Below are 13,912 nucleotides of genomic sequence, written 5' to 3'. Positions count from 1 at the left end.
TCTCACCTATAACTGGAATGCCCAGCACTCTGCAGCTGTCCTTGCTGAATCCATTTCTGCTGGAATTTGTCAGATTCAGGAGCTTGTCCTTATGAGTAAAAAACCTCACCTAGATTTGACTTCAACTCAATGAAAAACATTTTCCGTCCAACTGGAAGGGTTTAATTACACTATATATTTGCCCAAATGAGGGTATCTGGTCTTTTACTTTCTGTAATTGTATTGAAGTTGTAAATTCCTGGCATGGAATTATTTCCATGTGGTTTCCTTCAAACTCTTGTCTCCATCTAGTGGTTATAATTATTCATAACCACCCATAAGCAGGCTGTCTCTGGTAGTCAGTAATAGCCTTAGGGTGAGTGTGCTTGATCTGAACACTTGTTAGAGAAGTTGCCCTTATCCATGCAATACTTGGAAATCAGAAGTTTAGGAAGTTAATGAGGACATCACATAGGTAGGTTGAGGCCTAATTGTTTACAATTATTACAGTACTAAAGAGAAGTTTAGAATACAGAAGATTTTCAAGTGTCTCATACTCTTGACTTCTTACTACTGGCTATCTTAATACTCCTAAGTTGACATCAAGGTAAGCTAAGCCTTGAAAAGCATATAGAGAAATCAATTGCACCTATCTTGTATCCTATTTTTTTCAGCCCTGCTTCCCCATAGGAAGCCCTCACATGCACCACACACATACTCTGTAACTTTTCAGACCAGACAGAGGCAAGCAATGACTTCTCCACACTGGCACCAGTTTGGATATAGGCTCCGTTTCCTTTCAATATGAGCTGAATAAGTTTAGAACTTGTAAAATAAAGGAAACAAAACAAAATGAAAATACCAGGAGAGAAAGAGGGAATCGGAGGTGGGGGGTTTGTTTCTTGAACACCTACCACATCTGAAACTGTACTTAGCATACTGTAAGAACCTGGTATCTTACCTATGTTAGGCATTTTGTGCTAATTTTAAAAAGTCTCTAGAAGTTCCTTATCACTTCTGGTACAAAAAAAAAATTCTGGATGTTAAAGTAGCACATTTGCATATAGAAAATGAAGAGTGTAAAAAAAACCACTTGCAATCCTGATATCCAGAAAAACATTCTTATTTTAGCTTTAAAACTTCAGAATGCAGAAGGTAAACTACAATTGCTACTGGAAATGAGAATGAGGTGGAGACCATGTAGGCATCGTTGTTAATCCCAGTGATCAAGGATTGATGTCAAACTATACCTCCTAACTAAACTATGTTTAGTTTTCTGCCCTGTATTATGTATATGATTGAGTGTTAATTTATATTGCTCAGCACAAGAGAACATCCAGCTTTGTGATCTTTAAAACATCATGGTTTGGACTGTCCTGGGTTCCCTATAGCATAATCATTTGCTCAGGCAAACACACACACTAGTGTCTGATTGGAAAGCTCAGGAATTTTAATCCCTGTTTCCCAGGGAGCTGTAGAGTTTGGAAACCACTTTTGCACAGAACAACTTCGCTAAAGGAAAGAAAGTTGGCACTTCTTGCTGGCTGCCTCTCCTTAGCCATTATGCTGAGCTTGTGAATTTCACTGGCAGAGCGTTTGCCAATTCTTAATTGTAAAACAAATTTTCTTGAAGCTGTAAGTGATACCTACACTTGACCAGGGGCCTGACTCGAAGCACGCTGGACTGACTGGACATCAAATTTTCAGTGTGCTGACAATGCTGGATGTATTGAAAGGTTAAAGTTGTGCATCTAACCACAAAGCAGCTAAGGCATTACTGCTAGCTTGGAAGACCTAAACGTCCTATCCTGTTTAGGAGGTAGCACCATCCTTATTTTAAACTTTTTAAAATTTAAGAATAAGTTGTTGAAAATACTCCATAGCCTCTATGTGGGTACCTATTATTCTTACTAGTTAGCATATTGATAAGTACTTTCTTAAAATTTACTTAAATCTCAGTCTAAAAGGGGGAAATTTTGTCTTTTGGCCTGACACAAAGTGGTAAATATGGAGATTAATACTTTAATGATGAATTAGCCCTGACAGTTCAGATACCTGTCAAGTATAACTTCCCTGTCACTACTGCTGCTGGTGCCTTCCCCAGAGTTGCTGTAACACTGGTCTTGTTCCTGCTTTTCTGAGGGGAGAGGGGAGAGAATGGCGGGGCTGCGGGGCTCAGGAAATCTGAATGTGTCTGAGAGGGAAGGGAAAAGGAAAAGTCTGTCTCTGTGATGAGAGAAAAAAAGAAAAAAAAATATATATGAATCCGTAAAGAATGTGAGCAGGGTGAGATTTGAGATAATATTGGAAAAGAGGGCAGGTTGATTACCTTGAAGTGGGAAGAGGGACAGTTCTGTTGGCCCTACCCTGGGGGGTCTTCAGGGCATAGTCCTCCCCTACAAAGGTTAAAACCTACCTGCACATCCGAATCATCTGATAAACTCACTAAAGCTCTGACCCACAGATGAGATGAAATAGCCCTACTGGCTGTTCAAAATGACAGCTAGTTGGGCAGGAAGTTTTTTTTCTATCTAGAATGAGGTTCCCAGGCACCTTAGTAAGTGTAGCTAAAAAGAAATATTGGCAACGTTTAAGTCAGAAGTAATGAGAACGTTTGCAAAGAGAGGAAGAACAATAGCTTATTTGAGGGCTCCAGCTAGGAAGCTGTGAGCATTCTTCTGTTTCAAAGTATTTGGAGGTGATTTATAGCTGAGATAACTGACCGGGATTGGCAACAAATAACAGAAGGCTGTTAGCCACAGGCTTAGCTAGTTTGTGGTTACTTTCTTCCCATATTTTCCAGTACCAGATTTGACTGTAGTAACTCATTAGGGTCAGCGATGATGGAACTTGTGACTGGGAGCAGATTTGAGGCTAGCGCTGAGAGAGTGGCAGGGCTTCTTTTGTTGTTTTGCCACATCTCATGGGTCTGTGGGGACTTGCAAGGAGTGGATTGTTGCTGCTGCCCGTCTCCTGGCTTACTGAGTGCTCCGTCCCAGGAACGCTTAGTACAGTGTCATGCAGTAGGCATCTGTGGCAGGCCTTGGGAGAGCAGAGGAGAGGAACCTGAAATCAGGCCATTTGACAGCACTGGTAGGGAAAGGGAGAGTTGGCATGGAGGTTTAAAGTAAGATTATTAGGTTTCAGCTTTCTGCCCTCAACTCTTCTGAACTTGTAAAATAATAAATGAGATCCTATTTCTTAGTATTGTCAGTAGTATCACCTTTGTATACACTGGAAGGGCTCATGGTTCTTTCATGCCTGCCCTTCAAGAAACACTGCTGAACAAAGGAATGATTAGATTCCTTTGGTCTTGATAAATTTAGACATACCTTTAACAGCTTTCCTAAAATGTTTATATTGTTTTAAGAAAAATTCTATTTAAAAATATTTCTTACAGCCTACTGTTTGCACCTGTATCTGCTTTTGCACAATCACAGATGATTTGTGGACAATTAAGGATGAAAGCCCTGGGTTGTTCCTTGCATCTTGACTGCTGGTTCTCTAATGCTTCCCAATTCTGGCTGAAACTGGTGCCCCTGTCTTCTCTTATATAAGCCTCAGAATGAAAACTCAGAGGAAATTCAAATTCAGAAACTTTGCTAGAACAGAATTATTTGGCAGTCACTTACATAGAGAAAAATCTTCCATATTTTTCTATAAGTAAGGGTCTTGAGAAGCAAAGTTCTTGTGTTCTCATCTAGAGCAGAAATGAGCAAAGTTTCTCTGTGAGGAGCAGAGGTAGTTAATACTTCAGCACTCAGCTGTGCGGCTGTAGCACAAAAGCAGCACTGATGATGGTATGTGCATGGGCTGCCTGTGCTCCACTGAAGTTTCATTTACGAGAACAGGTGCTGACTCCAGTTCCACACTTGGTGGCGTGGCAGCATGGCTCCCCGGAGTCACGCGAGTATTCCCATAGGTTCTTCCGTAGCCTCTGTCTGGATGTTGACATCCTCATTTGCACATGGATAGGGTGCAGTCCTGGGTCTCCTGCTCTGAGAGTCTTTTGTGAGGCCTCCCCAGTTTCTAACCAATCTTGCCATCAGCCTTCCAGTTGCTTAGAAGCCTGGAATCTTCAGATTGAAGAATGTACATTTCCATATTATGTCCTTTTTTCCTGTCAGAAATGTGAACTCTGATTTTACAATGATCAGAAGACAGCTGGAAGCTTTTCTTATCTATCAGCCTTCAGGATGAGGAAGTTTGTTTGGATTATAGAAATTTGTCCTGAGCCGAACTCTTCCTGTGTTAACATGTCGGCAGAGCAGTAATTATTTCCAGTTCTAAGATAGGATACAGGAGTCTCTTTATCACATTGCTTGGGACAATAATTCAGTCACTTCCCAGGATTTCTCTTTATCAGGGAGCTGTTTTAGCACAGTTCCCTTGATCTTTTTATTTTCATGAGTAAATGTTCTTTTCTCATAGTTCAAAGGACCTCACTAACTATTTGTGTTTACTTTTTATATGTGTAAAGCTTTGCAGTAGCTCTTAGAGTGTAATTTATTTTTATATCAAGTGCACTATTTGTTGTGTTCCACAGTTTTATATGACTTGTTTTAGAAGCACTGCATTGAACTGAGTTGTTTGTATACTGACATGAGAACCATAGATGTGACCACAAATAAAGCTTTTGTGAAACATTTATGTTCTTATGAGCTGTTTTCAGTTTATTGGAAGTGTAATACCTACATGCTGCCCGTTTTCTGTCCTCAAGGCAATGGTTTAGATCAGAGCTGCTGTTGGAAGCCATGAACAGAAGCAACACCAGTTTTTAGTGTCCATTTTACTATGTATGGTACAAATTTGGGAGTAGAGGCATTTCCTTTTTTTCTTTTTTTAAGATTTATTTATTTATGATAGACCTAGAGAGAGAGAGGCAGAGACACAGGAGGAGGGAGAAGCAGGCTCCATGCTGGGAGCCTGACGTGGGACTCGATCCCAGGACTCCAGGATTGCACCCTGGGCCAAAGGCAGGCGCTAAACCGCTGAGCCACCCAGGGATCCTCAGTAGAGGCATTTCCAAAGTTTAAAGACCTCATTGGTCATTCGCAGCATATCCTGGAAGGCCCAGCCGTTGTTCCCAGGAGCAGTGTGGTCAAAACACAGCTCTACTACTCGATGCCAGGGGACCTTGAATAAATTACTTAACACACTTGCACCTCAGTTACTTTGTCTGGAATGGGATGGTACATTGTATGCTGTGCAGCGTCTGGCAGAGAGTAGTAGGTGTCCCCCATCATACCGTCCTAGTGAAGAACACTGATACTGGCCAGAGTCCCACACACCACAGGAGCTCGGTGAGGTTTTTGAGAACAGTCTCTTTCCCGCTCCCCTCCTCTCCCTTTCACCCAGAAGACAGGTAGCATTGGGCCTTGGAAACCAAGGAGGTGTTCCTCGGCTCTACTCTGATGGGCAGGGTGAGGCAGGAATGCTGGAAGCTCTCAAAGAGATCTGGCATTAAGCAACCAAAACACTAAACAAAAGGACTCGTTGGCAAGATCTGGGGAGCTCTGAATGGAGAGGATGAGCAGAAGTGTGGACTCCTGGTGCCAGCAGAAAAGCTCCGGCTACTCCCTGATGTTCACACTACAGGCAGGGGGCACGGACTGGCCTTCAGGGTTGGAGAGGGCAGGACACTGAGAAGGCTGTGGATCCCCAAAGGAATGGTTAATGGGCTACCAAAACAATCACAGCTTTGGGAGAAGATACTATATGTCAGTTGTTAAAATTTGAGAAAAAGGACTGAGAAAATTCAGGAAAGTAGACTATAGCTGAATAATTGCTCTCTAAGTGTAGGAGATTTAAAAAAAAATGTATGTTTATACTCCAAAAAAAATCTTTTCACATTATTTTTTCTTACAATATTAAATATTTAAAAAAATGAACCCAGCATGCCACCCAGAAAGGGCTTTTTTTTTTTTTTTTTTTTTTTTTTTAGCACCAAGAAAAGGCAAGGAGGGGCCGAATGGGAGCTCAGGTCAGTAAGGCCCAAGAAAATGAGCTCAGTGTTGGTTTGGGGGCAGTGTGGCGGGATTAGGGTGATTTGTCCAAGTAGACATGCTACCCAACTGGGCTTAAGTTCCAAGGTTCCATCCTGGAGGGGAGACCCAGAGGAGCACAGAGCAGCCTTCTCTCCACAGTGGGGTTGCCCATGTCCACGTGGGCCCTGGTGGCCACTCCCCAGCTGTCCGTGGGGTACCCTTCATGCCTCGAAGTGCATCATGCAAAGATCAGTGCTAGTTTCATGCTCTCGAGCTACAAAATTAGGATGTTGGGGTGGGAAGTAGAATTTCAAGATGACCTAGCTCCTCAGTACCTAGATCAGAAAAGTGGTCCAGAAAGGGAAAGGCACTGGCCCTTGGTCACAGGGCCAGGAGTGGGAATTCCCTGCTCTCCTCTCACCCACTTCCCTCAGCACTGCTAGTCTTGGCTCATTAGGTCACAGTTCCCTCAGAGCATAGTCTCACTTTTTCTGTCCAGAATTCCCATGGGAGAAGCTTGCCCATTTCAAACCTCTGGCTCTGAGCAAAGTCTCCTCAGAAAGAAACCACAGCATGGGGCAGCCCCGGTGGCACAGCGGTTTAGCGCCGCCTGCAGCCCAGGGCGTGATCCTGGAGACCCGGGATCGAATCCCACATCAGGCTCCCGGTGCATGGAGCCTGCTTCTCCCTCTGCCTGTGTCTCTGCTTCTCTCTCTCTCTCTCTGTGACTATCATAAAAAAATAAAATAATAAAAATAAAAAAAAAAGAAAGAATCACAAACGTTTTACATTAGATCCTCACACCTTATATCATAGCTATAAATTTGCTTTTTGGCCAACCTCTCCCCATTTCTCCCAACACCAGCCCTTGGCAACCACCATTCTACTACTCTCTTCTTGAGTTGGCCTTTTTTAGACTTTACGTATAAGTGATACAATTCAGTGTCTTTCCCTGCCGGACCTATGTCACTTAGCATAATGCCCTCAAGTTCCATTCATGCTGTCACAAATGGCAGGATTTCCTTCTTTCTCATGGGTGGTATTCCACTGTCTATATGACACATTTTCTTTAGCCATTCATCCACTGATGAATTTTTTGTTTTGTTTCCATTTCTTGGCTATTGTGAATAATATCACTGGTTCTTAATGTAGATTAAAGACTGTCTTACACATTTGGACATGCAGGTAGTTTGTCTAGTTCCATGTGCTCATTGATCCCTTAGGGACCCTCAGGTTGGGAGCTGGGTTAATGATGGGAATATCTGGCCAGAAGAGTTTTTGTTTGTTTGTTTGTTTGTTTGTTTGTTTGTTTTCAGAAGAGGTATTGATCACGGAGAGGGATGGAGAGAAGGAGGGGTTCTCCTAGGCTCCTCTCACACTGCTGCCCTGGCCAACAGCACAAGCTCAGCAGATGCTCGCTTAGCCAAGGCCTAAAGGCTTGGCGAGTACTCAACCTAGAATAGTCAAGAGCACAATACATTAGGCCAACTGTTGAATTATAAATAAAAGGATAAAAATATACCCTACTGGAGCCCCGTTCATTGGCCTTTCTGCCTTGGGCTTGTACATGGGGGTGAGACTAGTGCCCGCCTCATGGTGTGGTGAATGTTAAATGAGTTAATACCAGAATCCATCTGTGAGCTGATGCGTCTCCACCCCAAGTCCCAATCTCCAACCCAGATATCTGCCCGCATCCCCTCCTGGCTCCACATGGATGTTACACAAGCAGCTCAGACTCAGCCTATCATAAGCCAGACTTAAAGTCTCCCAAAGCCCCCATCCCCACACATGCCCCAACGATGGCTTCTCGTGACCCAGGTCACAGTGAGTTGTTTACTTGCCCGTGATTCCTCTCTCTCCCCTCCCATGTCTGATCTAAAGTCCTGCCAGGTCTGTCTCTGAGGTGCCTCCTCATTTTTGCAGCTACACCCCTTGACCCAAGTCAGCATCTGGCTTGAGCTCAGGCAGTTGCCTTTGTTGGGTGAATTTATTTTCTAACTATAGACAAAAATGAGGTCATGCTCCTCTGTATTGAAACCATAATGGCTTCCCATTGCCCAGAACAAAGAATCCAAACTCCTTTGATGGCTTCCATGGCATGGTCTTTGGCTGTGCTGCTTCCATTCCTTTGGGTGACCTGCACTCCCTCTCACAACTGGGCCTGCCCTCCTTCTACTGGGAACTTGGTGGCCCCAGCCCCTGTGCCTTGAGGCTTCTTGTTTAGGGTTCAGGTTACGTATTACTTCCTCCAGATGTTGCCCTGAGCACTCCAATATCATCCCCTCTCTACTGTCACCACCTTTGTGAGTTAACTGCCTTCCTGATAATATAAGCTTGTTCTTTGCTGCGTTGGGTGACCCAGCATGCTGCACGGCGTGCAGTTGGTGTTCAAGTGTTTGTTGAATGAAGGAAACTGGGGACATGGCTGAGTCTGACCCTAAGACCATGCAGGATCACACCTCAGTGGCACAGACATTTCCTGCAACAGATGCTAGATAAATTTCAGACCATGGCCAACCAGATCATTGGAAGAATTGATGACATGAGTGGTCACATTGACGACCTGGAGAAAAACATTGCAGACCTCATGACACAGGCTGGGGTGGAAGAACTAGAAGGTAAAAACAAGATACCTGCCACACCGATGAGTTGAAGGTTGCTAATTTACACTGAAATCTGGAACACCGTTTTTACAAGCCAAGAGAAGAGTGAATGGCTTTCTGAAGCAACTAGTATGTGTAGACATATTTTCTGTTACAAAGTGTGTGTCTTTCTTATCACATATTACGTAGTTTGTAGAGTGATTCCTCTCCCCCCCCAACCTCCCCACCCAGTTTCTTGAACATGGTAACTTCACATTTTGGACTTTGGTCAGTTGTGCTGTTAAATATTAAACACTAAAACTTTGATGGTTCCTGCATAAAAGTGTCAAATTTTTTATTGTAAAAAAAATTGGTTGAATGAATATTGAACTGATTAAGTACCCACCATGTTCACGGACCCCACCAGGGCCTTCATTTAGGTTTTCCCGTTTGCACCTTACCACAACTTCTATGGTCTTACGAAAGCGCCAGGAAGTCCGGCTGCCAGTGGGTGTTGGACCAGGAGTTGGCCCAGGCCTGACACTAATGCCTGAAATCAGCATATCCCAACCCTCAGGCACTTACAGGTCATCAATTGTCCTGGTTTTCCTGGGACTGAGAGGGTTCCTGGGACATGGAACACAGTGCTAAAACCAGGAAAGTCCCAGGCGCATCAGGACAATTTGTCGCTCACTGTATTAACAGGCCACAATGTTGTCACATCGGTATGTTACTTAGAACTTACTCTACCATTACTGTTTTTACCAACTTGCTTTTACACGGCCTTATCCTAAGACATAAATCACAGCTGTGACAGATGGTTCTAGTTCGGCTAATGTGCGATAAAATGGGCACAATCATTAAAAGGACAAGTGGTTTGTCTGTTTATCGTATAAAGCTGCCTTGCAGAGCCTCAAGGGTGAGCCTGGCCTGCTTTGGGAAACCCCGTCCACCTGCCCTTCCCCAGACCCACGATCTGTCTTCCTGCCTCTGAGCAGTTCCCAGGATGTGCTTGCCCGCTGGTAACTTGGTCCGGGGGGTCGGTGCTCACTGGCCTCACTGCCGTGTGAAGGTTATCTCCTTGGGTTCACAGCCTTCCCACGAGGCTCTTAGACTAAGAAACCAGTGAGTGGGTATCCTAGTAATGACATCTGGGTGCGTGTGTGTGTCGGGGGTGTTGGTAAGCGGTGTATCTGGGCCATAGATGGCACACTTGTCACAATCAGGATATGAACCCGGCTCTGCTGTGGCTACTATCCCGGCAGAGCCAGCGCAGGTTCAGCTCTCTATGAAGGTCAGTTCCTCTGAGCTAATCCTGGCACCATCCGTCTGCTCCTTTCTCAGTCGGTGCTAAGGCCTTATGTCTCGGCCCCTTTCCCCTTTGCCTTGACACTTGCCTCGTCTGGGCGCTGCCTGCAGTCTAACCGGCCCTCTCCACCGGTTCCATCCCTGGGACAGGGTGGAAAACTCAGTGAAAGTCGCCTCAGTGAGAGTCGCTCCAAACTAACCTATTTGCAATTCGGTACGAAAGAGGATGCACGTGGTTTTGCAGCATCCTCTGACTTCTGAGCGGGTCTGGGTTTAGGGTGAGGTGAGTAGGGTGCCTACAGCATACAATTAAGGAGGTGCTTACTCCTAGGATCACACAAGTGCCCAGCAAACAAACTGAGCCAGAAGTGCCTTCTTACATTTTCTGTCTTACTCACGTCACTCACCCCAGGTCAGCCCTGCTCCTCAGGGCTGGATGCTGGTCTTCAGATTTTTTTTTTTTTTTTTTTTGGTCCTCAGATCTTAAGGTATCCGGGGGCGGACTTGGGGTACGAGCTCCAAACGCCTGGGAATTGGGGTGCTCAGAGATGCTTGGAGGGCTGTCAGGATGGGGTAGGGGGGGTGGGGGGGCAGCGCCTCAGCAGGCTGCCCTGCCCCAACCAGGGAAATCCCTGCCACCACTGGGCTGTGATGTCCTCGGTGACCACAGGGCGGCGCTGCAGCACCACAGTCAAGAAATAGAACAACCCTAGCAGGTGTACCGCCCCGCCCATGCCTCTTCCCAGCCCCTTGCACGCTCCCAAACGTTAACACAGTCTAAACATCCCTAAACAGCAGAGTTTAGACTTGCCAGCTTTTGAACTTCACATAAATAGGATCATACTGGATCTCTTCGGAACTTCTCCAACTTTGAGTTCATCAGCTCATTCCACAATTATCGATTGAGCATCTACTATGTACCAGACTCTCATCAGGCGTTCAGGACACAGCTATGAGCCTCCTCTACAACAGTCCTGCCTGCACAGAGACTCCACACCACCAATGCCCTCCCAACTGGTCCCTGAGGCCATGCTGACCCGACAAGGCTGACAGACTTGCCTCCAAATATTCTGGAGCTGCCTTCTTGGTTCTGCTCAGAGTTTGGGAGCTCCCTTCTCCATTGCCCCAGATAAAAATATTATCAGAAAAGGCCATTACAGACCAATATCCCTTATGAACATAGATGCAAAAATCCTCATCAAAATAATAATAAACGGAACCTAACAGCATATAAAAGGGTTATACATCATGACCAGGTGGATTTTATCCCAGGAGTGCAAGGGGGTTCAACACCAAAAAATCAATGTGATGCAACACATTTTTTTAAAATATTTTATTTATTTATTCATGAGAGACGCAATGAGAGCCAGAGACATAGGCAGAGGGAGGAGAAGCAGGCTCCATGTGGAGAGCCCGATGTGGGACTTGATCTGGGACTCCAGGATCACACCCTGAGCCAAAGGCAGATGCTCAACCACTGAGCCACTCAGGCATCTCAATGCAACACATTAATAGGATGAAAAGAAAAACCATGATCATCCCCATCAACACAGAAGAGCATTTGACAAAATCTAACACCCTCTCATGATAAAAACACACAGAAAACTAGAAGTTCAAGGGAATTGCTTCAATGTGATTAAGTAGGAAACAACACTAACATATAGGAAACAACAGCTAACACCGTACTGAATGGTAATGCATTGAAAGACTTCCTCAAGCAGTCAGGAACAAGCAAAGGTTGTCCGTTTCACTACTGCTGTTCAACACATACTGAGAGGCCTAGCCTGAGAAGTTAGATAAGAAAAAGAAATGGGGGATCCCTGGGTGGCTCAATGGTTTAGCGCCTGCCTTCGGCCCAGGGCATAATCCTGGAGTCCCGGGATCGAGTCCCACATCAGGCTCCCTTCATGGAGCCTGCTTCTCCCTCTGCCTGTGTCTCTGCCTCTCTCTCTCTGTGTGTGTCTCTCATGAATAAATAAATAAAATCTTTTTTTAAAAAAAAAGAAAGAAAAAGAAATGAAAGGCATCCAGATTGAAATGGAAGAAGTAAAACTATTTCTTTTTTTTTTTTTTAAGATTTTATTTATTCATGAAAGACACACACAGAGAGGTGAGGGGAATTTCCACTTGCAAAAGAATGGTGTTGAATCTATGCTTCACAGTGTACAGAAAATTAACTCAAGTGGATCAATGGCCTAAATATAAGAACTAAACCATACAACTCCTAAAAGAAAGTTTAGGTATATATTTTCATGATTTTGGATTTTGCAGTGGAGTTTTAGATGATTCCAAAAGCATGAGCAACAAAAAGGAAAATGGATAAATTAAACTTAATGAAAATGAAGAACTTTTGTGCGTCAAAGGATATTATCAACAGAGTGGAAAGAACCCAGAGGATGGGAGAAAATATTTGCATTCACATACCTAATAAGGAATTAATATCCAGAATGTATGAAGAACTAAAATTCAACAATAACAGGATGAACAACCCAATTAGAAAATGGGCAAAGACTTAAATAGACATTTCTCCAAAGACAATATACAAGTGTCCAATAAGCAGAGGAAGAGTTGCTCAGTGTACTTAACATTAGGGAAGCATTCAAAACCACAGTAAGATACCATCTACTGGGATGGCTTTCACAAAAAAAAAAAAAAAAAAAAAAAAAAAAAGTGTTGATAAGGATGTGGAGAAACTGGAAGCCTTATACATTGCTTGTGGGAATGTAAACTGGTACAGATATTGTGGGAAATAGTTTGGCAATGCCTCAAAAAGCTAAAGAGAATTATCATATGATCCAGCAATTTCCCTTCTGGGTATATACTCAAAAAAATTGAGAACAAGGACTTGAAGAGATCCTGTGTGTTGCTGTTTGTTGCTGCATTTTCACAAATAGCTAAAAGGTGGACACAGCCCAAATGTCCATCAGCATATATGGATAGACAAATGTTGCCTATCCATATGATGGACTATGTTAGTCACCCCCCAAAAAGGAGTGAAATTCTGATAGAAGCTACAGCATGAATGAACCTTGAAATCATGCTAAATGAAGTAAGCCAGACACAAAAGGATGCATATTCTATGAATCCACTTATCTGAAATATCTAGAATTGGTAAATTCATAGAGACGGGAAGTAGAATCAAGGTTCCTGGGGAACTGTGGAGAGAAGGGAATGGGGAGTTGTTGCTTCTGCCAAGTTTGTGTTTGGATAATGAAAGGTTTGGGAAATGTATAGAATTGGTGATTGTACAACTGCATGAATATAATGAATGCCACTGAATTGTATATTTAAAAATGTGAAAACTGGAAAATTTTGTTCTATATATTTTACCACAATTAAAAAAAAAAAAAGAATGGCTATATCGCCCTATTCAGGCCAATAACATGGAAGGAGAAATCATATAGGTTCTGGATGATGGATGATGTCATTAGTGACTGAACCAATGAGCTATAGAGTCCATCCTCTTTTGGGATTCATAGTTATGTAGGATAATAACTCTTTTCTTGTTAGAAAAAGGAAACACCAACACCCAAGACAATAACGAGCTTAAAAAATGCCAACTCTTTACTTGAGCTTAAAACAGGAATTTTCTGGGGTGCCTGGGTGGTGCAATTGGTTAAGCGGCCAACTCTTGGTTTCAGTTCAGGTAGTGATCTTAGGGTCGTGGGATTGAGCTTTGTACAGGGCTCTGAGCTTTGCCAGGAGTCTGCTTCAGATTCTCTCTCCCTCCGTCCCCACCTTTGTCTCTCTCTCTCAAAATAAAAATAAAAATAAGTCTTAAGAAAATAGAATATTTTCCAAAAGACCTGAAAGATGAGAGATGGAAACATTCAGACAAGTCAGAGTGATGGCTTAGCCCTACCTGAAAGAGTAAGACAATGGATGGTGGCGCACCAGGGTGGCTCAGTCAGTTGGGTGTCTGCCTTCGGCCCGACATGGTATCAGGGTCCTGGGATCCAGCCCCGAGCTGGGCTCCCTGCGCAGTGGGGAGCCTGCTTCTCCCTCTCCTGCTGCTGCTCCCACCAGCTCATGCTCTCTGTCCCTCTCTCGCTCGCT

The 13,912-nt window shown here is 43.9% G+C and overlaps 1 pseudogene; it reads left to right on the top strand.

The window, feature by feature from the left end:
* The first annotated feature begins 8,299 nt into the window (after nt 1-8,299).
* LOC119864388 lies at nt 8,300-8,619 on the top strand (annotated as a pseudogene).
* Nucleotides 8,620-13,912: the final 5,293 nt, after the last annotated feature.

This window comes from Canis lupus, chromosome 19, assembly GCF_011100685.1.
Source record: "Canis lupus familiaris isolate Mischka breed German Shepherd chromosome 19, alternate assembly UU_Cfam_GSD_1.0, whole genome shotgun sequence".
NCBI lineage: Eukaryota > Metazoa > Chordata > Mammalia > Carnivora > Canidae > Canis > Canis lupus.
The sequence above is the reverse complement of the archived record's forward strand: the minus strand, read 5'-3'. Positions and strand labels throughout refer to the sequence as shown.